Source organism: Delphinapterus leucas, chromosome 3 (assembly GCF_059928025.1).
Source record: "Delphinapterus leucas isolate spDelLeu-1000000601 "Yukka" chromosome 3, BTC_Dleu_Yukka2, whole genome shotgun sequence".
Lineage (NCBI taxonomy): Eukaryota > Metazoa > Chordata > Mammalia > Artiodactyla > Monodontidae > Delphinapterus > Delphinapterus leucas.
The window spans coordinates 30410323-30437170 of NC_143131.1; the positions used below are offsets into that span (position 1 = coordinate 30410323).

General features: G+C 42.3%; 1 protein-coding gene across 1 annotated transcript in view; it reads right to left on the reverse strand.

The window, feature by feature from the left end:
- The window catches only part of PRLR (prolactin receptor), a 173858-nt gene that overhangs the window by 59288 nt on the left and 87722 nt on the right, over positions 1–26848 (reverse strand). Inside the window, exon 2 of the mRNA XM_022599461.2 lies at positions 1497–1557. The gene's annotated coding sequence lies outside the window, so the exon portion shown is untranslated. The remainder of the gene's footprint in view (positions 1–1496; positions 1558–26848) is intronic.

The window sequence follows — 26848 nt, forward strand, 5'->3', positions numbered from 1 at the left end:
GGTCTTGCTGTGAGGAAGCAGTTTGACAACTTATGGCATCCCTTCTTCAAGTCCTTGCTAATGTTTACTCTGAACACTGTAAATTTCAGTCTACTTGCGTGAAAAATACAAGTCTTGCTGGGCTGAGGTAACTTAGAGCAGGGGTTTTTCTTGTGGGGGATTTTGTCTCCCCCAACCCAGGGGACGCCTGGCAATGTCTGGAAACATGATTTTATTGTCACTACTGAGGGGAGGACTTTCTCCTCTCTGGAACCCTAGGCGACATCTGAAGACATGGTTGATTGTCACAAGTGGGGTGGGGGTGGAATACTGGCATTTAATGAGTGGAGACCAGGGGTGCTGCTAAGCATGCTACAATGCACAAAACAGCCTCCACGACAAAGAATTATCTGTCCTAGAATGTCAGCAGTGCTAAAGGTGAGAAACTCTGGCCCCGAGGGTAAGCCCAGGCTCGGTTCTTGACACTGACGTATCAGATGGTCCTCAAAGGACCATCACTTTTCAGTATTGGGGAACAAGTACCCTGGAGTGACCTCAGGAAATCCTAGGATAATTCTCATCTACCCATGACCTAGTCAGTTTCATATCCTCATGAGTCCTTAACTTAACATGCTCTGAAAGAGAGAGTGCATCCTCAGGGTGACACGTGCCAAGTTGGTCTCAGAAGTCAAGATCCCATTTTTCTGTAGTACATACAGAGGGTAGCCTTGAGGCTTGGTTTCTCCATCTGTCAAGTGGGCTCATAATACTTCACGACCTATTTATCAGCTGGGCCTGGTATCCTGGGGAGATGGAGTTGGAGCATGGTATTTGATCTGGCATGAAGGGGGAATATGCGAGTTAAGTACTTCTACCCAACTCCGACTCCAAAATGGCAATAGGATATTGTAGGTGGGGAGAGGCAAACAACAACCTGTGAGATCCAAGTCAGTAGATTGGGGTTCAGTGGGTCATGGGACCAGGAAGTGATTTTCCCTGCCGATGGTAGATAGGGAAGATGCAGAGCCCAGCATGTCTGAGTCTTTCCATGAGGACTGTCAGTGGGCTGAGAAGAAGGGGACGTGCAGCTGTGACAATAGTAGGGGCTGAAGGGGACACAGAAAGCCATGGCAAGAACTTATGCAGAGCTGCTTGGGAAAACAAAAGCAAATACAATATTTCTTTTTCTGATTTTAAAGGAATAGCACAGTCATTGTTGAAATTGTCTCAAGTACAGACAACTATGAAGAGAAAATTAAAATCTCCCATAAATGCACCACGAGGAGATATCAGCTATTAATAGGTGTGGTATTTTCCTTGAGAAAAACAGAGAAGGGTTTTCTGGGCAGAATAGGCTGGGGAGATCAAAAAGGTCTTTGAGAATAGCAGAATGCAACAATGTGGATGTTGACTGGTTCGGAACTATTCTCTCTGTGAGCCAAGAGAGAAGAGTCCTTTCCTGAGCCTGGATGAAGCGCACGGTAGGACAGTTGGGCGATGTGTCAAGTTCCCCTTACCTCAAGGTTCATGTGGAAAGCATCCTTAGCGTTCGCCTCCATGAATAGAAGAGTTCTTTAGCTGAAAGAGGAAATGACTTATTTTAGCTCAAAGATGACGAAACAGGAGATGCCATTTCTTACTCACTTTGCAGCAATAGCATGACTGAAATCACTGCACTTCAGTGATGGCATAAGACACCTCTAGTTTGTTTTTTTTTTGAATTAGTTTTCTATCAACCTTATTATGAAGTAATTTCAAACATAGAAAAGTTGCAAAAATACTAAAAAAAGTTATATTCCCTTTACCCAGATACCCTAATTATTAATACTTTACATTTGGTTTATCATACTCTTTCTTCTTTTTGTTTTTTAATTTTTTGGCCACACCATGCAGCATGTGGGATCTTCAATCCCAGCCAGGGATCAAACCTGCATGCCTTGCAATGGAAGCCCAGAATCTTAATCACTGGACCGCCAGGGAAGTCCCTATCATCCTCTTTCTTTTCTGTATACACAAATGATTATGTTTATTGAATCATTTGAGAATAAGTCATGATGTCTCTTCACCCTCTAATATTTCTGTTGTGTTTTCTTAAGAGCAAGGGCATTCTCTTATATAACCATAATGTAATGTCCAAAATCAGAAAATTAACGTTGATGTAGTACTATTATCTTATCTACAGATCTTCCTAAAATGTTGCCAGTTATCCTAATTGGGATTTGACTTTGTGAAATTTGGCCCTGGAGACCTTGAATGAAATTTATTGACATATCCTGTCATAGCTATGGCTGAACTGGGCTGCTCCAGCTCAAAGCTCAAGTTTGATTCTATCTCATGGGTTCATATGAGCACTGGCAGAAGCCTGCTTTTCGAGATGTGAATAATTTTTGGTAGTGACAGGGTTGTTCCCTGGGCTGTTGCGTGTGGGCTTATATCAGCTGGGCTATGCCCATCTGGAATCATGGTTCCCATCTTGTTCCTTCCAATATATCTGGCTCTAGGTTTTGTCTAAGACATCTTAAACTCTGAGGACTAACTGGCCTAGGTCTGTGAGGCATGAGGTGACAATTGCTAATAGTATGGATCTGAGTTAGAACAAAAATGATTTCAGGACTTGAATACAAAATAGGCTCCTATATGTGTGCAGTTACTTTTTAAAATTTGCTTTGATATATAAACAACAACTCCTAATTTAGTGCTCAGTTTTCTCTTGCACATTCCATGCGAAAACAAACAATCTAACCAGAGTAGCAGGTCAAATAATACTTTTAAATAATTTCTATGTCTTCAAAATCCAGAATCTTGGGGATTATTGTTCAAGGAATCCAGGGCTGAGTGTTCTCCATGCTGACACCCATGGAGAAGGAAGTGGAAGGAAGGCAGCTGTGGATTGCTAACAGCGGCTTCAAGCTAACACGAATCTCTCTCATACACCCCCAATTCCTCAGCATCACCGCTACTGGCCTAATGAATGCAGAGTCCAGACATCTTTGCAATAAAAACCTGTGATGTGACGAGCCCATTTGAGCGTAAAACGGCCAGCCCCAAGGCATCAGATAATGAGGTGTCTGGTGAACCCAGAGTTCATAACGCAACTGTCTGGGGCAGCTTTCTCAGAAGCCACCAATTTTTCTCCATAGATACAGTGATGCTGAATTTTTCATTTTAAAATTCTGAACATTCTAGAATGTATTTTACATTCTGGGAATCATTTCAGGACTTAAAGCCCTCTCTTTGATAATATTCTAACTCTGGTTAAAACAACCCCTGCTCTGCTCTGTTACCTCCCAAATTAAATTCAAACATTTTACTCTTTGGCAGGAAACGCTGAGGGGTCAGCAGAGGCTAGGGGAGGGTGCAGGGGTGGGGCACAGGAGGAGGGCTGCGTTGGGGGTGGAAAGTCTGGAATGACGAGCAGCAGTAGTCAGGGCTCTGCAGCAAGAAGAAGTAAAGGAGATTGTGGTCCTTTCACTCCTGCAGTTCAACAAACATTGACTGAGTGCCAGGTCTTGGACTCACTTCATTCATTCGTTGTTTATTCATTCAGAATTTTAAAAAATGCCTGGCACACCATTTAGCCCTTGTCGCTCTCTACCCCGACTCCCACACCTACTCTCAGTCCTCTTCTGTGCCCTGTGGGCTGGCTCCTGTGATGCTCTTGTCCTCCAGCTCTGGTTGGGTCCCACCCATGGGAGGCAGAGGATGGGAGCAGAACACATCAGGGTATCTGTTTCCCAAGCCCCCTGTCTTCATACTGGCCTGCTTCCAGCAGTGGTTGTGTCTCCACTGCCACAGCTCCAGGTGGGCAGCCCCAGCTCTCACTGGGTCCCAGCAAAATCCCTCCCTCCCCATTCCCCTCTAGGCAGAGAGGGTGGTGACAAATTCCCTTGTTACGTTTCTCAACTCTGCCCACAGGTATGTAAATTATAAGATGACCTTTTCTTAAACATCCTGGCTAAGTATGTCATCTTTTTCCTTTCTGACCCTGACTGCTACAGCCCTTGAATATATGCTGAATTGTTTTCTGATTGCTTGGGACAGACTGGAAAGATTAAAGTTTTGTAGATAGTGTCTGACACTAGGTTTCACCAGTGCAGGGTGGGGAGGCGTAACTTAACAGAAGCTCCTGGGGGGAGAAATCTCAGAGGCTTAGTCCCTGATAGACTCCAGTATTGTGTGTCAAAGACTGACTTGATCTCTGGCCACATAATTAGAAGTATTATGTCCAGAATAAGGGAGGTGATAGTGCCACTTCATTCTGTCTGTATTTAGAGTTCTAGGCTCAGTTCTGGGCTTTCCACTTTAAGAGGAGACATGTTAGTTGTCTTTAAGTGTTAGAAGTTCTGTCATATGGAGCAGAGGTTGAACAAGTTTTTCTTTAAGGGCCAAATAGTAAATATTTTTGGCTTTGTGGGCCACATGTTCTCTGTTGCAATTACTCTATGGTGCAAAAGCAGTCACAGACAGTATGTGAATGAATAGGCTTGACTGTGTTCTAATAAAACTTTATTTACAAAAATGGTGAGCTGGATTTGGCCTGTAGGCTTTATTTTGTTGACTTCTGATATAAGGGGAAAAACATGGATTTTTTTTCTGGGTGTTTCCAAAAGGCAGAAGTTAGATACACGTGTAAAAATTGTAGGGAGGTCGATTTGTGCTAATTTTAAGGAAGATCTTTCTAAAAGGTAATGACTGTTCCCAAACAGGATAAGCTGATTCATGAGGCAGTAGGTTTCTTGTTATTGAACGTGTTCAAAGGAGAAGCTGAGCATCGCAGAATAATTTTCTGCAGAGCACACGGAGTAACTCAGATGATGAGGAAGGTAACAATACCTCCTATATCTGTATACTTGGTAGAGTACCACACACAGTAAGTCTCCTAGATTTTATACTCTTAGAGGGTAGAGACTGTGCCATATCTATCTTTGCATCCAGCCCACTCCTGAAAGCCTAGGATAGTGCTTTAAACATGGTGGGCGTGACCAATACAGGTTTTGTCAACTTGGCTCTTGAAGTAATCTTGCTGACAGATGAATTAAACTAATTTGTCTTTAGTACAGTCATCACTACTAGTCACGTTGAATTAGTTCAATTACCTCTAATAAGCTTCAATATGGAGGATTTTCACTGAAAAGAACAGACATCATAGTGAACGTTTATTGAGTTCTAAAAGTATGCCAGCTACTGCGCTAAGAATTTTACATGCATGCTTTTAATTCTCCCCAAACCTATGAGGTAGGTGCTATTATCACCCCCATTTTATTGATGAAGAAATTGAAATCCAGAGAAGTCTCAAAGATGGGAAGTGGCATAATCAAAAATCGAGCTGGGATCTCTTTGATGTCAAAGGCTGTTGTCCAACCACAACGCTATCCTGCTTCTCATTCATTTGTTCATTCATTCAGTATTCAACAAACACCCGTTGGCGGCCTGCTATCTGCCAAGCACTTTAGCTGTTGAGGACAGAGCTGTGATTATAAACAGATCAAGTCCAGGCTCTGAAGGAATTTACACTGTGGGTGGGATATATCTGGGATAGATGTATCATCGACAAAGGAGACGATATTAAATGGTAATTCATCACAAGACACAGAGATTAAAAAGAGAATCAATATTTCTGTCCACATGAGAACTTCCGGTATACTCCTGATGAGTTTATCCAAGCTCTTCCTTTGTACTGGCATTGGCCCAAGTTTAGTCTTTAGTCTTTTGTCAAATTCTCAGATGGGTTCAGAGATTCAGAAGGAAGCTTCAAGCATTTTGGGAACTGATGCAGGTCACTATGGTAATTTGTAGATACGTGAATGAAGCCCTCGAAGGGAAGAAAAAACTCACGAAGCACTCAGGTATCACTCTTCCAGGGCAGGTTGAATCTGAGCATCATCAAACTGGGAGACCAGAGGCAAACAGATGAAAAGAGGTAGAAAAAGCCAGTTCAGTTAACACAAAAATAAAGAAAAAAAAAAACCTCTTGGCAACGTTCCATTTTTTCCCTTTCCTGAAACACAGAAATACTAAGAGCCTAAATTCTAACTCCCAGCTCCCAGTATCAAAAAAAAGATCAATATTTATAACAAATGCTACAATGTTGAACGGAAAACACACCAACTTGGGTCAAGCGATGGGCCTTGTTTAGAAGGAGGAAAGCTACCAGGGGGTAGGCAGGGGAGTGGAGGGAACCAAAGAGAAATTCCAAAACCTTGAGTGAGATTGAGATTGAGAGAGAGAGTAAGAGTGCTAAGGTTCAAGCAGCACAAAGCCAAATAAATTGTCAGGTCCAATAGGCAAGTGCTCACTGGAATGGGAGACAGAGCCCAAAGGTCAGGGGCTGAATAAACAGGAGCCCCGAGGAGGAAGTGAAAGAATTCAGGACTTTGTATTGTAACTTTTTGGGTGCTAACTGCAAGGTTTGTATCTTGTGCTAACCTCAAGGGGCGGGCACGGATGGCCTAGTTAAAATCACAGGATAGGAACTGACAAATACTAGTGATACTTTTGCAATTCCAGAATTCCTTGTGTTAGTAGATTGCAAAGTGATTTTCAGATTGGTGAGTCCTTATTGCATTTGCATGATCTCATTGCTAAGATCATGGCTAGAAAACAAAGAATGATAATTAGTTAACATTTACTGACTGCCAGACACAGCTTTTCAGCATTTTAATGCATTGTCTCATTTAATCTTCACATGTACATTTTGAAAACCAAGCTCTTTAATAGAGACCTAGTTAAAAAATGATTAAAAACATAGGTACATTTGGAGGAAACCATAAAATGTCATCAGAAACAAGTACTAGTCATTTATTCATTCTTTTGTTTCCTGGGCTATTTCTTCAGCCACTAGTGATCTAGCCCCTAATATGTGTTGGGTACTATTAAGGGTCTGTGCAAGGGTGGTGTTACCGATTTCCCTCATTGTTTAACACACAGGCAGTAGAGGGAGCAAGAGGCTGTGAGTGGCAAAATACCGTTCCGTTTCAGTCCTGCCTCTGACTGTTCCTGTGGTCCTTGGATAGGTAAGTTTCTTCTCTGTTTAATGTCTTCTAGTGTAAAACAAGGAGCTGGGACCACATGATGCTTGAGGTCTTTTAGAATTTAATGGTAAGGTCTTCAGTAGCTTTATAATACATTGTATTTTATAGTGAACATTCACTTATATTCTATCATTATACTCTCCCATCACCATTGGGTAAGTAATAATACTATGAAGCTTTAGGGAAATTTGCCAGGGCTTGAAGCAAGTTCCTCTGCTCTTTCCACTAGAACCCTCTGTCTTCTGTGTATGGGTTCATGCTTAGTTTCCAGAAGAATTATATGAGAGCTGGGTGCAGATATCAGAGGAAAAGGAAGAGATATAGGTGATACAGAAGACAAGGAGAAGTTGTGAGTAGGAAGATGTGCCAACACTCAGGGGTTTCGTGTGTTGTCTCTGAAACCATTTAGGGCTGCTGTGATCACTGAGGAAGTGTATCCAAAGGCACAAGAAGAGAAATCCTCTAACTGGAGTAAATTACATGGAGGTAGATTCAAGTTCAATGACTGGGGAGTGAAGTGCCTCCCTGGACATTCCACTTGTCCATTACTGAATAGAACTACAATGAATGGGTCTTGTAATAAGGCAGAAGCCCTGGACTCAAGAGGAAGAATACCTTTCACATGATTATTATGCCCCAAAGATGAGGTGGACCCCTCTGGTAGGAGACTAGCTGTTTAAGCAGAGGCCATATGAAACCCTACAGGGGTTAGCAACTTGGATCAGGCCTGGAAGACCAGTAAGGGGACTTCCGACTCTGAAATGCTATGGTTCTGGAGACTGGTGTCTTACAATTTAAGCTGTAGTCTATCATTCCTACTCCAGAGTTTAGATATTCCTGCAATCATTTGTTGGGAAAATTCAAGGTCCTTTTCCAGCTACTCATATTCAGGACAAGTTCCTCAATTCATTTCTTTCCAGGAAGTTCCCTGTATGGATCCTTGCCGGCATATCCACCCTCACCTCCTGGTCTTGGTGTTTCTGACCTCCCATTCTTGACAAATATCCAGGATTGGACCATCTTTGGAAGCCAGAGTTGAAATCAAACATCATTGTGTTGGACCAACACATTGAAACTCTATAGTCTTACCAGTCTATTGATTAACAGGGTGACCCTCGCATTTGTGCAGTGTCCTTATTTTCCAAGGTGTTTTCCACCTGCCAGCTTTATCAGAAGTGTATAAGTCAATTGGTATCCTGAGGGTAATCACTTTCACAAGAGAAGGTACATGCGAGTGCTTTGTAAAAGTGAAACACTGTGAAAGGTGAGATTTTTATTACTGTTATAACATGCCCCGGGTCACAGTAAGCAGAGGCATATCTAAAGCATGTTCCTTCAAATCCTTTTGGGCATGAGTGTAAAGTAAATAAAGAGTACTATGGATAATTTACAAAGAACCAAAGTCCAGATCTCCTTGATTGATTTGCAGGGAAGGATAGAATTTAGAGCTGGATTTTACAAGTGTGATAGCGCCAAATCAGGCTCACTTAAAAGCAGGCTGGCTGTTCCAGTCCAATGAATAGCCACGGCATGAATATGAATCCGCATAAATTGGCCAATGGTCATTTTGAATGGGGCAACCATGCGTTGGATGAGGTAGCCACCAGCAGTGGACCTGAACCAAAGGGCTTTCTGCTTATTTTAGCTCAGAGACCACAGGTGTAAATCCACCTTCCCAGAGAAGCTTGTAGCATCTAACAAGCTAGAGTTACACTCCTAATTCAGAGGACAATAAAAAACAACCTCCAACGACGAAAAGACCTTAGCCAGAATTCTCAAGAAATTGGCTTCAAAAATAATCCCCAATTGATTGCAACATTAAGAACATTCTTAAAATGTTACCTTTGTCCTGATGTCTAAACCCCCATGAAGGGGTTTACGAAAAGGTTCTTTATGCATTTGAAGCCACTAATACTATAAGTGGGGAAAGAACACACTCTTTTAATTAAAAGAGCAGATTGTCATGATTGTGGTAATCTGAATCGAGAACATCGTTTTACCTAGAAATATGAGAGAATAAATATTTCCCGGAGTTAGTATCCAAAGTTTGGGATTATTTAGGATTAGTAGCCAAAATTGTTACTTTACACTGTATAATTAGGAAGGCTGTTTAGAGGAGAATGTTAGAAGGAAAATCCGTTTTAGGTTTCCTGTTACTCCAGCCAGTCGGGGACCATCTAAATGCCATTTGTCTCTAACCCTTGAACTGTCTTCTCCCCCACTCTCGGGGCAACACAGCCAATGACCCTCTTGGAGCAGCAAGTAACTGGCATGTATCAAGGCTAACACTTCTGCTTTGCAGTCTAGTTGTTTGCTTGACTATCCGATGTTGCCTTTTTTAGGTAGTTGAACTTGGTAGGATGATAAACTGTGCTTCTGTTTACTCTTTTGTTCTCAAGGCTAATTTAAAAGTGCTCTTGGTGGGTGAGTGGTGATGATAATGGAAACATCTTAAACCATTAGGTTGAGAACTGAAATACCAACATGGGCACAGGAGACTAATTCCCTAGCTGATGGAAATGAGTCAATGTACCTTCTTTAGCCTGAGTACCATGTGCAGTGTTCTTTTAGGTCAAATAAACCACAGGGTCTGGTTCCCCAGAATTGGGAGAATATGGCATCTAGCCAGAGGATTTGCTTTACTTTGAGGTTCTTTAAGCCCCATGTTTGTTCCAACAGCCTCAATTCAGCCTCTTAGTACTGTTTTCTCCCCATGGGTTTTGGTCACATCATTTTCCAAAGTGGCCCAATTGCATCAATCATTCCTTTTTATTAAAACAAATGTGTGTGTGTGTGTGTGTGTGTGTGTGTGTGTTATAGCTATATCCCACTATACGGCATATTGGCTAACATGATTCACTGCATATAGGCACCATGGTCCAACGAATGTGTTAAGAACCAGAACCAGACCAAAACGTATATAAAAGTGACTTGTGCCATTTTTCAGCCATGTGACCTGGAGGAAGATACATAACTTCCTTGAATCTCAATTTCTTCATCTGTAAAGTGAAAATACCTTTTGCTACCTTTTTGGATTGCTGTGAGGATTCGATGCACAGTATCGAGGAACTAGCAAGTAGTGAATACATGCTAGTGATATTAATGGTTAACACTGTTAATTTGTTATGTGCCAGGAATTACGGGCACCCTCAAAGCATCTCTAGGACCTAAGACCCATTATTATCTTCACTTTGCTGATGAGAACAAGAGAGACAGGTTAAGTACTTGCCCAGCAACACAAAGATATGAAATGGCCATGCCAGGATTCCAGAGTCCTCCATCTGGCCACTACTCCCCATGTAAGAAGAGTGGGCAGCAAGTGCTTTGACACCTTAAGAAAGTGGAACCTTATTTGTTCCCTCTCACTCTTCTTTTCCATGCTTCTTCATTCATACCTGAGTCAGAAGCAGGGAAACAGAAACTGATACAATAGGACAGTGTAACCAGTAGACCTCTGGCAGACCAGCTCTGGAGCTTGGCCTTAAACTCAGCTGTGAACTTGTTGGCTGAACACAAAGGCAGGTGCTATATTTCATGTGCACGTAGTCAAAAGATTTCAAACATTCTAAAGTTATTTTATTAGAAGGGAGGAGTGAACACTCTTCTATACAGATCCACTCTACTGAGATCATGGAAAAGCACAAATATAAATACCATGACATTATTATACTATCATCATTAGCTCATCCTGCAAACATCTACTCTCCACAAACTTAAATAGAAATCATTTTTGCTATCAATACTAAATCTTAAATCCCTTAAATCTAAGATATTAAGATCAGGAACCGTTTTATTAACTCAAACTTATAGCAAAAAGCTGTTCAACTCGGATTGCCGAGATCGTGACAATTTGCTCTTTTAATTAAAATACTAGGGTGACTAGTGTGTTGTCCAATAGCTGATGAATGGACAAACAAAATGTGGTATATCTATGATGGAATCTTATTCAACAACCAAAAGGAATGAAGTACTGATATATGCTACAACACGGACACACCTCAAAAATATTATCTCAAGTGAAAGAAGCCAGTCACAAAAGACCACATATAGGGCTTCCCTGGTGGCGCAGTGGTTAAGAATCCTCCTGCCAATGCAGGGGACACGGGTTCAAGCCCTGGTCTGGGAAGATCCCACATGCAGTGGAGCAACTAAGCCCGTGCACCACAACTACTGAGCCTGTGCTCTAGAGCCCGTGAGCCACAACTACTGAGCCCATGTGCCACAACTACTGAAGCCCGTGTGCCTAGAGCCCGTGCTCTGTAGCAAGAGAAGCCACCGCAATGAGAAGCCTGCGCACCGCAAGGAAGAGCAGCCCCTGCTCGCTGCGACTAGAGAAAGCCCGCATGCAGCAACGAAGACCCAACGCAGCCAAAAATAAATTAAAAAAAAAAAAAGACCACGTATAGTATGATTCCATTTATACAAATTGTCCAGAAAAAAGCAAATCTACAGTGACAGAAAGTAAATTAGTGGTTGCCAGGGGCTGGGGGTAGGGGAGAAAGGGGAAAGGGGAATGACCGCTAATGTGTACTAAGTTCCTTCTCTGGTTGTTGAAATATTTTAAAATTAGGTTATGATGAGGTTGCACAACTCTGTAAATATACTGAAAACCACTGAGTTGTATACTTTAAAGAGGTGAACTTTATGGTATGTAAATTATATCATAATAAAAATATTTAAAAGAAATGGTGTGTTATTTCCCCCTACTTACTTCCAAAAATAATAGACATTCTTTCATGTTCAGCAATCCTCATTATTAGCAACACTCTTTTTGAATAAACAGTGATGAACATGAAAGCATTTATCTCCTTCCTCCCCCCACCCTCCCAAGAGCCTTGATAATTAATCTTGTCCTTACTTTTAACCTCTCTGTCAAGTATTTGACTGCTGGGAAGTCAGAGTTCTAGAGATAACTGGCTCTCTATTTAAGTACAATTTTCAGGCCAAACCTTCAAATCTGCCTACACCTCTGGCCCCTTCCCTGTGTTCTCTTTCTTTCTCTTCCAAAACCTTGCTGCTGAGGACCCAGTGTTCCAAATCAGAACTGACCTGGAACAGGGCCTCCACACTGCAAAAGGAACAGAGCCAGTTGTTAATGAATACAAAGCATTATAGACAGAAACTGGTGGGGAAAAAAAGGATGGTGCCTCACCCTTTTGGATGTTGGTGGTGGAAATGTAGGCAGCTTTTATTTCAATATGTGTGCCTTACAACAGGAGTTAGATGGGAACTGGGATGCCAATTAAGAGAACTGCAAAAAAATCATGATTGGCATTTAGGCATCAAGAGAAAAAAGTTCTCTCCTTAGTGTTCTTGATTTGCTCCATTTACTGTACAAACAACAAAAGCAATGGCAAAATCGTATCCTTTGGATAGAAATCCCAGTCCACTTTCTAAATATTGAGAGTTCTGTTCTCCACTCAGCTTTCCTGCCAGGAGATGTGCCACATGGATTTGTGCAACTCTGACAAAACCCTTCCTTTACGTTCCATTCCTCTGGTCCAAGGAGGTTAGGGAGGATTTACCCATAGGTCAAGGGATTAATCTTGGCAAACATGGAGTAGAGGCTCAACTGGTTTTAAGACAGGAGGGGCCCTGAAATCTGGAAATATTCCAGTATCTTGGCCAAATCCACTCCCTCGGTCATTCTGAGACCATTACCTCAGATAATACTAAATCTTTTTTTTTTTGGGGGGTACACGGACCTCTCACTGTTGTGGCCTCTCCCACTGCGGAGCGCAGGCTCCGGATGCGCAGGCTCAGCGGCCATGGCTCACGGGCCTAGCCGCTCCGCGGCATGTGGGATCCTCCCGGACCGGGGCACGAACCCGTGTCCTCTGCATCGGCAGGCGGACTCTCACCCACTGCGCCACCAGGGAAGCCCAATAATACTAAGTCTTGATCATTTTACCCACTGCTAATTTTTCCCCCCTTTGAAGCGTACTTCCCCTTTCTTTTCTTTCCTTCCTGCTCCCCTCACCTTCCATCCTCTGTCAGTGACAGAGTAGCTTACCTCCTTTACCTCCATCAGAAGGCAGGTAATATGCCAAGCAGTGGGGTGAAAGTGAGTACGGGATTCTGCAAACACACTTTCACTGTCCCCTCACCCCCAGAGGACGTGATCCTCATCCAGACAGAGAGAGGGGGAGAGAGAGAGAGAGAGAGTGAGGAGAGCTTGTGACACCAGGAAATCCACCCAGAATCCAAGAAGCCCAGTGACTTACCCTGGGCATGCCACAAGCCAGGTGAAGTTTGGGCCTTTTCTTCAGAATTCAGAGGGCGAAGGCACAGAACTTGCAAGATTTACCGAAAGTGCCTGCTAGGGTTTGTTTCTGGCTCTGAACATCCTCAGAGACCAGTGTGTGCAGCTCTGATGAGCATCAACCCGTTCGCTGATTACCCCTAGGCAAGCTGATTCAGGCAGATTAATGTTTGCCTTGTGAGATATAAGGCCCTTACTGCCTCTCCCCCTCACTGCAAAAAAGCAATAATTGGATAACTTGCCTGTGACAGTGGTTCGATTCGCTTGGTTTGGTTTAATTTGGTTTACAGTTCACTTGCCACTGAATCAAAGATTCAAAGGAGCTATTGTTTCCCAGCAAAGCAGAGAGGATGAGCAGGGCGGAGGGGAAGACTTGAGAGGGGTAAGGGCCAGGGCAGCAAGGGCAAGCTACAGTGGGTGAGCCATGAATCCTGCACCACCCTTCCCACTACAAGCTTGAGTTTACCCCGCCATCACTGCGTTGCCAACATCCGATCACTCGGGTGCTGTGAAGCGTGTCACACGGGATGCGACATGTGTTTCCGAAGGGGCTGGCACTGGCACTGGCACTGGCCATGGCTGTTCTCTCAATCCTTCTTGCCAAAAATCACTTTCCAGACAGAAGTGGATTTTTAGCTCTAATATTGTGTAAAGTCAGGAGCCTAGTCACAACAGTAGACGCAAATGGAAACCTTCTCACAATGTCATTTGTTTGGATGGTATAATGGGTTGAATCGTGTCCCCTCAAAAGAGATGCTAAAGTCCCCCAGGACCTCAGAATGTGAACTTATTTGAAAATAGGTTCACGGGAGATGGAATTAGTTAAAGTGAGGTCATACTAGTAAGAAGTAGAGACATACAAGGAGAATGACCGTTGATGACAGAGGCAGAGACAGAAGTGATGCAGCTGTAAGCCAAAGGAGTCCAGGACTTGGTGGCCACCATGGAAGCTGGGAAGTGGCAAAGAAGGAGTATCTCCAGAGTCTCAGAGGGAGCATGGCCCCAGTAAAACCTTTGTTCCAGACTTCTAGCCTCCATAACTGTGAGAAGAGAAATTTCTGTTATTTTAAGCCGTCTAGTTTGTGGCACTTTTTTTTACAGAAGCCCTGAGAAACTAATATAGAGGGTTTGTATCTCAGTGAGCTGGTGTGCTTATATAAACACCTTTTCTGTGACTAATTCATACTTCTTTTCTGCACCAATGCAAAGTTTGATTGCACTTTTTTTTTTGCGGTACGCAGGCCTCTCACTGCTGTGGCCTCTCCCGCTGCGGAGCACAGGCTCTGGACGCGCAGGCTCAGCGGCCATGGCTCACGGGCCCAGCCGCTCCACGGCATGTGGGATCTTCCCGGACCGGGGCACGAACCCATGTCCCCTGCATCGGCAGGCGGACTCTCAACCACTGCACCACCAGGGAAGCCCTGATTGCACTTTTAATCAGTGAAAATAGTTGGATTGTACAGGATTTGGTCAGCCTGACTAATGTAGACACAGCACAGTCCTATTCTAGGGCAGCATCTATGTTCCTTCCAGTGGGAAAGTTGCTAACGTAAGAAGCCAGCGACGGTGTTCTGAGTTCACTGCTATGAGGTCTGGTTAATTTTTATTTAAAGGAGAGCTCTAACCACTAGAAGGAGCTTTAAGAACGATTAAGGAGACTTGAATACTGGACGGACACAAAAACCCTACAGGAAATATGGTGCCCAAAGCATATTTACACTTTTGGCAATTCCCCAGCAGGAGTGGAAGGAGATATGGAAGAGAGGTAGTCATGGAACCTCATCCTTCAAATCTCATTCTGGCTTTGATGTTGTCATTAGTTATGTGTCCCCAGCAAAGGCACTAAAACCTCTCAGGGCTTCCATTTTTTTCAGGGGAAACTGCTTTCAGCTTACCGTCCTATCCATATGACATGGAAGAAAAAGGTGAATTAATTCAACCTCCATATTCCAGATTTTCAGAGAAAGCTTTGTGTGGTCTCTAAAGCATCAAGTCTCTTGGCTCTGTGTCTACAACACTCAAGACCATCCACATCTGCTTACTCCAGCCTCCTGAATCCTTTTTCTAGAACATAGATTCCATGCTTAGAAACATTGTCAGCTCAAAAGAGATCTGGATATATTATTGGATATATTACTTTATTATTGTTTTAAAAAGCAAATCTCAGGCATCATGTTATTTTACACCTACCTATTTCAGTGTGATATCTAGCAATTATGACCATATTCTCATACAACCATAGTGTTATTTTCATTATGTAACTGGATTAGTAATAATTCCTTGATATCATCTGATACGGTCCTGATTATATTTTTGCAATTCAAAATAGGAAACAAAGTGGTCAATTAGTCTGTAACTTCTTGAGTTGGAAGGAACCTCAGATAATCAGCTTCTATTAATATCTACTCAAGGCAGAGATCTCCCTGTCCTGTTTTCAAATATCACAGAGCATTAGTGCATTAGGAAGGACTGTGGTGATCTCCCAGCTCAACTTCTCACTTGACTGATCAGGACATTGGGGGTCTGAAAAGTCACATAACATGCATGGTCACATGGCAAGTTAGAGGTCAAGGTAGGATTGTGATCCATTCCTCTGATCCCGATTTCACAGCAGACTGTCTCTGTAGCAAGAAACGCCACGGACTTCTTCTAATAGTCAGATCTATACTTTAATACTGAAGTTATGGTTTCGGGCTCACTAAACTGCCAATTATCTGTGTTTAAGCTTGTTTCTTCTGTGAAAATATCGACCAACGAGCCTGAATTTTCTTTCTGTTCATCTGTCATGCTTTTGGAGACCATCATTAAGTTGCATTTTAGGCTATTCCTACGAGACTGAGCAGCCCTGAGTCTGATCCTATCCTCAGAGAGTTTGCTTTCTCTCCTGAACTAGTAAAGGACACAGTTACTAGAAGCACGAAAAAGGTCTTGCTCAAATGAGGCCACGCTCTCATTTTTGCCAAGTGGTCATGAGAATATGCCATCAAAATAGAATGCACTCAGAAACAGGCCCTAAAGTCTTCAGCTATGTTTAATTAAAAACAAACAAAAAAACTCTTCACATGTCAGATGAAACAGAAACCAGGAAGCTGAGACAGAGTTGGAACCGGGTGAGCTCTTGAAGTGTTTGCTGAGATGGTGAGGTGTGCTTGAGGGCATCTAGTGGCTACTTTCTCCTTAGATTATCACACAAAGATCTGCTGCCCTGGAGACCAGATTGCCCTCTACTGACTCTGGAGAACAAGGTGGAGAATAGGTTAGAAAATCCCCAGGGTCCAAAACTGTGTCTGAATAAATTAAAACACCAAGTTACGGAGCTGAAGATTAAACTAACAACCCGAAGTCAGTGAAATCGACTGTTTTGACTACAGGACGTCAAAATGCTAGTCTGTTATTTTGACTGACGTAAGCCATTTGCCCAGCTGGTTGCCTTCTGGCAATACATTAGAGCCCAACCTCAATTAACTGGGATTTAATTCAATTAATTGAAAAAAAAATGTGTTTTCTGTCATATTTCATTTTTTGGTAGAAAGTGGCAAGATAGCAATCCAGTATCAGGGCTTTATTAAAATATCCTCTATAAGGCAATGGCTTCCAAAATCTGTTGCACATTGAAATCACCAGAAAACCTTCAAAAATACTGATTCTCGGCTTCCCCCGCCCACACTCTGATTTAATGATGTATGGTGCCACCTGAACTTCAGAATTCTAATGTATGACAAAGTTTGCGAACCATTGCTCTAAGGTATTTTGAGGGGTGGGTATGATGCATCTTTGTCACCCAAACCATTATATAACATTGGGTGGAGGAAGATTTGTTTTTCCCTCTTTGGATCTACTGAGCCAAAGAAGAACAATCCATTTAAGGCTACATAAATACAAATACTGTATAATTTAATGTGGCTTAGAGAGTTTTGTGTTATTTTTCCTTAGAGAGTTCTGTTGGTTTTAAAATCAAAAATTAGGAAAGGGGCTTCCCTGGTGGCGCAGTGGTTGAGAGTCCGCCTGCCGATGCCCGGGACAGAGGTTCGTGCCCCTGTCCGGGAAGATCCCACATGCCACGGAGTGGCTGGGTCCGTGAGCCATGGCCGCTGAGCCTGCACGTCCGGAGCCTGTGCTCCGCAACGGGAGAGGCCACAACAGTGAGAGGCCTGCGTACCGCAAAAAAAAAAATTTAGGAAATAAATACTTCTTTACTATTCAGTCAGACAAACAAAATTCTGTCCTTGTGAAACCGGCTAAGAGAAAAAGCTAAGGGGCAGGGAGGGATCAGGGAGAGAAGGAACGAGAAGCACAAAGGACAAATCCAGTTTCTCCGCGGCCCCTTGGCTTCCTCGACAAATGCAGCTTTTCCGGCTGTCTTGCTCTATAAGCCTCTTGACCGAGTTTTTATGTGGATGAGCTTCTGGTGAGAAAGGAAGAGAGTAAAGGCAGCAAGGGAGACACAAGTGCCTTGCTTTTGATGTTCATTCAGTTTTATTGGCTTGTTTCTGCTTCTGCACCTAAGCTTATCCTGTCTTGATTATGTGGACCCCGTGAGCCCTGACCCTTCTTGCTTGACCCTGGATTACCTCCCCAGCTCGATTCCAAGTGCCCTCATCACAGGCTTGCTTGTCCTTGCTGCACCCTGCGTTCTGTTTAAGATCGACTCCATGCTCTTCCTACTTTTCCAGACACCCTGGTGGCTTCTCCAGACAGAACCCAAGCCCTGGATTTTCTTCTTATCATCTTAGTTAGACACGGCCACTGTGGTGCCCCAACCAGTGCCTATTCTGAGGGTGCCTGCCACAGACAGTCGTGTATGTACTGGCTGACACGGCTTCCCCCTGGCCTTACCCGTCTCACGGTGGATCTGACCAACTATTGCATTGGGTTGTCAGAGGCCCACAGGGGCGTCTGGTTTGAAAAACTCTGTCCAAAGAAGGGAGAGAAGTGACAGTCAGATGTTTTATGCTGGGGATTTGAACTGGCCAACGGAACAGGAAAAAGGCAGCAGCAGTAAGGGTAGAAGTTGAGAAGTTATGATGTAGAGAGACGGCAGAGTGGCCATGATTCCAGGAGGAGCTGAAACCAGCAGCAAACGGTAGTGGGGAAGGAGAGGAATTCTGAGGTACAGAAATAATACATGGAATTAACAGAGAAAAAGCCTTTTGAGAATCTGATGAAAGCTGTGCACAGCCCCTTTCCCAAACCTTGCCTTACACACAAATAAATAAATAAAGGGACCATATTTTGTAAGCCTTTGTGGGAGTTTACCGACTCTCTGAGGCCCATCCATGGGCCCGTGGAGGGTTCACAGAAGCCAGTTTGAGAGCTTTAGTGTAGAGGGTAAAGAAGTTAGTAGTTGGTTCCGGGAAGAGAGGCAAGTGTATCAGGAGGAATATCTCTAGAGCAGGGTTTCTTAACTTCGGCACTATTGACATTTGGGGCTGGGTAGCTTTTCATTGTGGGGCTGTCCTGTGCGCTGTGGGATGTTGAAGAGCATCCCTGGAGCCTGCTCACTAGATGCCAGCACTAACTCTGCAGTCATGACAGTAAAAAATGTCTCCAGATATTGCCAAATACCATGGGGAAGCAAAACTGTCCCTGGTTGAGAATTATGGCCCTAGAAGCTGACTGATTCATGGGAAACGTAGCGTCACGGTAAAGACCTATCACTGTCAGTTTCTGAGGTCCTTGGAACTGAACTTGGATCTGGTTTCCAATCCTTGAGAGACCCAGCTATTATTCGACTCCTCTCTCTGCCATGGGATAGGAGTCTCAGAGCATACCCCATACCTCTCCTGCTCTCACTTGAGCTGGCTAGTCCAAGTGAATCGATTCTTTTCAGTGGTTTTCAAACTTCAGTGCACATCAGAATCACTTGGAAGGCTTAGTAAAACAAAGATTGCTAAAATCCACCCCCAGGGTTTCTGACTCATAGGTTTGGGGTGAGGCTTGAGATTTTACAATTCTAATAAATTCACAGATCATGCTGAGCCCAAAGTCCACACCTTACAGGAAAAAACAGGTGTCTACTTAAAACTTTTTCTGGAGCTCTTACAGCAGAGGCAGAAGGGCAGAAGACAGAATGAAAAAAATGTGACATCACATCCATGACTGTTGTCAGTACCCTGCAGGGTAGCACGGGCACCCATTCACCGAGGACGTGAACTTCATGTGAGACATACTTAATACTGTACTCTATTTTATAATCCTCTCAGTGACTTGGAGATAACAATAGCTAAGATTTTACTCACAAAGAAAATGAGGCTTGGAGGTTAGTGATTGGTCTAAAGACCTCACAGGTTTTAAGGGACTGGGCTATAATTTGAAGCTAGATCTGTTTTTATTAGTCTGAACTTTCTCTACTCTTCAAGACTTTTCTTTAAAGCAGCACAACTTTCTCTTTCCCTTATGTAAAATCTATATGGGATCTCAAAATATAAAACCGATAGGAATAGTTGAAAGGGGAGAAGGAAGAGTAGGCGACCAGTCCCATCCATTTGGCCTCCTGTTTGTACCTTTTGGCCCGCCTGGAGGCACCAGCGCAGAGGTCTAGGGCTCCTAGAAATCCAGCAGGAAAACCACTGCCTCACCTAATTCGGTCTTTCCATTAGTTCATATATTTCAAAACAATCTCCTTCAACAAGGACCCAGTTATCTGACTCATCCACACACTTGAATGCATACCATGAAAGGCTATTCTCTGACTCCAAAGAAGCGTACCATCAATAACAAGGCAGGGCTTCCCTGGTGGTGCAGTGGTTGGGAGTCTGCCTGCCGATGCAAGGGACGCGGGTTCGTGCCCCGGTCCGGGAGGATCCCACGTGCCGCGGAGCGGCTGGGCCCGTGGGCCATGGCCGCTGGGAAGGGATATCACAGTAGTTCCAGTTTTGCCAGATGAAAAGAGTTCTGGAGATTGGTTGCACAACAATGGGAATGAACTTAGCACTACTAAGCTGTACTCTTCAAAATGGTAAAATTTATGTGTATTTTACCAGCATTTTAAAAAGAGACGATATCATGGTAACTACAACATTCTTGTTGAGTAGCTAAGGCGGCCAGGAAGTTAGTTATTTAGCGATTTGTTTGCTGTTTTGGTGGGGGACGAGTGGAAGGAGGATTGGAAATTTATAGAAAACAGGGCGTGCTTTAACATAGATGTATACTTTGGTTTTGCGAGTCATTTGCAAGGCATAAGTCAGTGAGATTCAAAAACTGTAGTTGAGAAAAACACCCCATGTAGAGAATCAAAAGGAAGAGTGTTCATATACTTACTCTTATTTCCTATTTTCAAAGACTTAAACCTCATTCTGGTTAGAATATAAGACGGCACGAGGCAGGAACAACTATATGGTTCAGGGCAGATTCCTGGGTCATTCAGAAGTTCTTAGAAGTACACCGTGCTGTTGGAGATTATTTCAATGCATGTGAGAATCCATCAGTTATTTTATTTGCTACTGTTATTTTATTTACTGCCAAGAAAAGAAAACCTCCAGCTAAATCATGATATGCCCAAAATTTAAAGATGTATCTCAATTTCAAAGCTAATAAAATGTGTATTAAGAAAGTGCATCTTAGAATTGAAAGTGTATGGTATAAAGAAGATAACCCAACATACTGTCTTACTTAAGTTAGTCTGGCAGAAACATTAAAAATAGATTTCCCTAGAGGACCAAGAAAAGATGTAAGTACATACCTCAAATATTAAGAGGAGCCAAAACAAGAGATTAAAGGAATGAAAAAAGGCACCCACTATATTCTAACCTTTATTACTCCATGGAATCATTTTCATTTGAGAGATGTTTTAATGGAAATGATGATTCAAAGATAGGTCTTTCCAAAGCCGATTTGGAAATTGGATATTGCATATACATGTTTTTCTTAGTAGCCCATTAATTCTTCAAATAGTTTCAGACATATTCATATTGCATTTCAAGAAACACACAGAATGGAGAATAAACTGGGGAAGTAGAGCAAATGAAAAAAGTGTAGTAGAAACTGAAATATCATTTAAAAAGGGTAAAGCAGAGAAAATAACGGCACTTGAAAAAAATTTCATTGATTAAAATTAAACTATGAACATAAAAATCCATCTTTTTTTAAGAATAAGGGTTGATTCATGAATTTCTGAGTTAATCTCAAGTTTATAAGAAAATTAAATTAATTAAAATGCTCCATCCCAACCTCTGAGCATTATGGTTACTCAAGATGTGAATGCAAAGAAATAATACACTATTAGGTTTATTACAGGCTTTAAGAACCGGACGCAGCTCTTTAAGGAACTGATTTTTAAAAATCCTTTATGCTAACAGGATGGGGGTGGCTCCTTATTAATTCTATTCAATCTAATAAATGGAGGAAAAGGTCTTCTGAACCTCTATTATGCCTGAAACTTTTTGCTTCAGGCAATATCTCTTTTTCTTAAGTCTATAATAATCCTTTTGAATAGTTGTAAGAGATCTGGACAACTTCAAAGCCCAAATCCATCTGCCAGTTTTATAATCAATTGTACTGTGGCATTTAGGATATACAGTCACCATTCATAGGAGTTATTCATTCATGAAGAAACAGAATAGGTAATAACTTGAATACTTCTTTACTTGGTTGTCTTATCCTTAGATCATAATATGAATAATTCAATTCCTTTCAACAAAAGTGAACCCTTACTCTATGTAAATGTCACTTTCTTGGGGAATGGAAAGAGTATACATAAAATATAGTAAGTCCCCTACATATGAACGAGTTCTGTTCTGAGAGCACATTCATAAGTCCAATTTGTTCATAAGTCTAACAAAGTCAGCCTAGGTACCCAACTAACACAATCAGCTAGAACTGTACTGTAATAGGTTTATAATACTTTTCACACAAATAATAGATGAAAAACAAACAAACACAAAAAATAAACGTTGTTAATCTTACAGGACAGTGCCTTGAAAAGTATAGCAGTGCAGTACAACAGCTGGCATCCAGGGGCTGGCATCGAGTGAACAGGCAAGAAGAGTTACTGACTGGAGGAGGGAGAGGGGATGGGAGATGGTAGAGCTGAAGGATCGTCAGCAATAGGGGACTGCGGGTGGGAGGCAAGCTGCAATTTCACTCGTGCCTGACATTGATGGAATGCATCTTTGAAAGTTCGCAACTTGAAGGTTCGTATGTAGGGGACTTACTGTATAGTCTTGTCCTTGATGGACTTAGGCTTTATTATGTGGGGGGAAGAGGCATGATGACTATAACATCAAATAGAAAAACGTGAGGCCAGCTACTCAGCAGGCATGTAGTGCTACAAGGTTCTGGCCAGCATCTGTTCTGATTGGTCAGTGGCTATGCCAGTCCTCTTTTAAAATATTTTGAATATTACATCTGAATAACCTTCAGAAAATGATGTAAGCTGCCTATCCAATATCCCTTCTCCCTTTCCTCCTTATCAACACAGCCCTCATTCTGTTTAGGGTATCAGTGTGCCCAACCAAAGGAAAGAGCATTTCCCAGACTTCCCTGCACCCAGGGGTAGCCATGTGACACAGTTCTGACCAATGAGTTTTAAGCAAACGCCACTAGGGCAAAAAGCTCTTTCAAAGACAGTCGATTCAGCCAGCCCTTGACTTGCCCTTCTTGATATCCCTTCTTGCGTGGAGCCCAAACTTGAAGTTTTTAAAGGAGCAGCTGTCTTGGAACCATGGATGGCTAAGAAGAGAGTTTGAAGGAACTTGGGCCCCCGATGCCCTTGTTTGGCTACTTCATCAACCATGGGCTGCCTACCTCTGGACTCCTTAATAAATGAGAAAAATAAAACCCCTAATTTGCTTCAGTTCCTGGTCAGTCAGGTTTGGTGTGACACACAGTATAATACAGTTCTAAAAGACACACCAACCTAAGGTTCAGAATTGGGAAATTCCACATGAAGCCACAGAGATTAGTAAAGCATTATGAAAAGGACAGGACTTAAAAAAGTAGAATTTTAGAGGTGGAAGGAACCACAAAAATCATTGTGTTCAGCATCGTTGTGAAGGTGAAAGGGATGGGGCCGAGTAAAGTTGAGTTCTTCGTCCAAAATCCCACAGCTGGTTACCAGCAAAGTGAGGCTGGATTGATTCTCTTGCTACCTTGAAACACAAGAGCATCCATGAAACATTGCAGAAGGTGTGCTAATTTGAATGGATGAGTACCAATTTTGGAAGTGTGTAGAAATATATACTGAGAAAAGGTTAATAATTCAACAAAATGTGGGTGATAAAACCAGATGTCTTCCTCGACTCCTTAATTTCCAATCTTCCTTCCTACACTCCAATTCTGATAAATTTTACCTTCTAAATTTTATCTTTTAGGGAGCCGTCCTTGACTATGCCCTCCACCCTCAACTCCTAGTTGGGTGCCATGGCTTTGGACTGCTCTAACATCCGCACTCTGTATATCATAACACTCACTACATTGTATATTCATTTTCTCTTTAATGGTCCCTATCTCCACCATTCCATGAGGATGGAAATCAGGGCCATCTGTGTGATAAGGTACTGTTTAGCACTTTGTGGTTACTCAATAACTATTCATAGCCCATACTTGGACTTGGAAAAAAAAATGGCAATTCTCTAATGTTTACTGTTTTCATTGGGTGTGTAAGTGTTTCAGTTCAAATGACTTTTGGAAGCTTATACTGACTTATGGGAAATCTCTTCAGAAGTGAATAGACTGCCAACAAAAAGATACAGAGATATAGACGTCTTTCATAGAGATTAGCACATATAGTTTCAGGGATACTGCTGCTAGCCTAGGTTGAACTGAACATCATGAAATTTGGGCTTTCTGAAATAGATTTTTCAGCTGAGTTTACACATGGTTGTACCAAGGATATCTAGGATTTTAGTGGAAGTCACCCAGAAATCCAGGGAGGGAATGCTTAAGTTACACTGGATCCTTAGGAAATGGGGAGAAAAGGAAGGGCGACAATGGCTCCACTGGTACCTCTTACAGCCAAAACAAGAGAGAAGGTTGCAGAATTATCTGGTACATTTAGTAATAAGCACATTTGGGTAATTAAAGAAACAGTCTGGATTTCCAACATGGGCATTCCTAAAAGAACCAGTTATTCACCCAATGCTTCTCAACGAAGCTTGAGATGAAATCACTTGGAAACCTTCTTTACATTCTGAATGCTAAGCAAGCAATAGCTGTAAAATTTGTCTCTAAAGCAAGTTATAAATTCTTTGAAGCAAGATGTTTGCTTACTTGTGCAAATTAGGAATAGATAGGTAGTTTTAAAAAAAATAAATTTATTTATTTATTTATTTTTGGCTGCGCTGGGTCTTCATTGCTGTGCGCGGGCTTTTCTCTAGTTGCGGCAAGCAGGGGCTACTCTTCATTGCGGTGGGCGGGCTTCTTATTGCGGTGGATTCTCTTGTTGTGGAGCACAGGATCTAGGTGAGTGGGCTTCAGCAGTTGCAGCACGTGGGCCCTAGAACGCGTGGGCTTTGGTAGTTGTGGCACAGGGGCTTAATTGCTCCGCGGCATGTGGGATCTTCCCGGACCAGGGATCGAAACCGTGTTCCCTGCATTGGCAGGCGGATTCTTAACCACTGCGCCACCAGGGAAGCCCCAGATAGGTAGTCTTAAGCCATGGGGTTTGTTATGGTGGTGGAGTTGCAGAATGTTAAATCACAAAGGTAGTTTTAGGACAGTGTTTATGACCCAGGCTGTCTGGCTTTCCTCTTGATGCCACCACTTCCTTGCTGTTGCCTCATCTATAACCCGGAGTGATAATCGAACCCACCGTGTAGGGCTGTTGTGAGCATTAAGGGTAATGCAGTTCACAGAGAATGCTTAAAACTGTGCCTGGGACCTAATTTCACTCAATGGATGCCAACTGTCATCACTGGGTGCGGTTTAGCAGGGTTTCCTGTAAACTGTCGAGCTGATCCCACAGACTTAAAGACAATGAATAAAAAATGATCACAAATGTAACGATTATTCAAACTGGTGACTTAGATCAGGGGTTGGTAAACTTTTTCTTTTAAAGAGCCCCATAAATATTTTCAGCTTTGTGGGCCATGGGGTCTTCCTTGCAACTATAAAGCTCCGCTGTTGTGTGAGAATGGCCGTAGACCATACGTAAAAGAATAGGCTTGGCTGTGTTCCCAAAACACCTTATCTACAAAAACAGGACTAAAATGTTTTTATAGAAACAGATGGCAGGTGGAATTTGCCAACCCTTGATTTAGATAACTGTATACTGCTTTTGTCCAGAGCCATCTTTTGTAAACAATAGGTAAATATTCTGTTTTCTGCCTCAAATTCTTTCCCTCCCCTATTTGCATGATTGGCTCCACCTGATCACCTTATGTAACGTACCCTTTACACACACTCACATTCACACACACGCACGTGTGCACACACACTATTTGTTTTCTTCATAGCACAATTTCTAATATCTGGCATTTTTTTTTTGTCTATTTATTTATTTGTTTTCATTGTTTTCTTATCCAGTGTAAACTTGAGGATACAGGACCTCGGTGCTTAGAGCAACAACTGACTTATCCACAGTAGCAGATCAATAAATATTTGTTAAATAAATAAATAAATAATTACTGACCACAAAGAGCTAAAACATTCTGACAGTTTAAATATACATAAATTAAGTGCTACTCTCAGTAAAATATCCTTATGTATTCACTTCTCTCTTAGTAAACTGATCTATGCATCTGCTTTCAATACCCCAGGTCTACAAATGGGGCTTTCGTCCCCAGATCCATGGGCCCAGTCATGCTGTTTCCAGCTTATCAGTTTACCCACGGCTACTGATTGAAATATGTATTCTGGAGAGCTTTTGAGTCCTCTCATTCATTATTAATCCACTTTTATTTAAGGCATCTACTTCATGTTCTCTTTTGTCTTTAGATGATGCCATGGTTTTTGGAAAAGTCTGAAAAAAAAAAAAAATCCCTGAATGAGGTGCTTCTATCTTTCTCATTGTTCTGTGTTTAAGATTGAGCATAGGGTCAGGCACACAGTGGGTACTTAATATATATTCATAAATCAACAAATGAGTCTTCGTTGAGTTATTCTAGAACATTCCACAGTAAGAGTATGAGCAAAGGGGTTGCACAGTCTAAAAACACTGGTCAAAACAGAGAAGAATGTACTATATGTGTTGTGTGGGCACCAGAAAGTGAGAACAGGAGGAATGTAAAATCCAATTTTGAGGTAACCTTGCCTTTGACTTTTTTGCAGCATTTACAAAAGACAGAGAAATTTCCAGGACTAAAAAAAAGAGCAATGGGAACATTGTGTTTCTCAAATTACCATATGCATATTATTTACCAGCATGATGAGGCAAGTAATGCATAAATTAGGAGAATAGCACTCAATCCCTTTGTATACGTGATACAGTATCAGCCCTGTCAAATCACCCAAGAATGAATAGGATGGTTGTGGAAAGCTAGTTCTCACATTAGCCTGATCCGGCAGATACAGAAAATTGATTTCATAAACACTATGCTGGTATCAGAGCACAGACTCTCTCTGACTGCACAGAAATACCTATCTTTTGTTTTTCCCTGACATCTATTGCTAGAGCATTCAGTTGCCCTGAGGATGACTT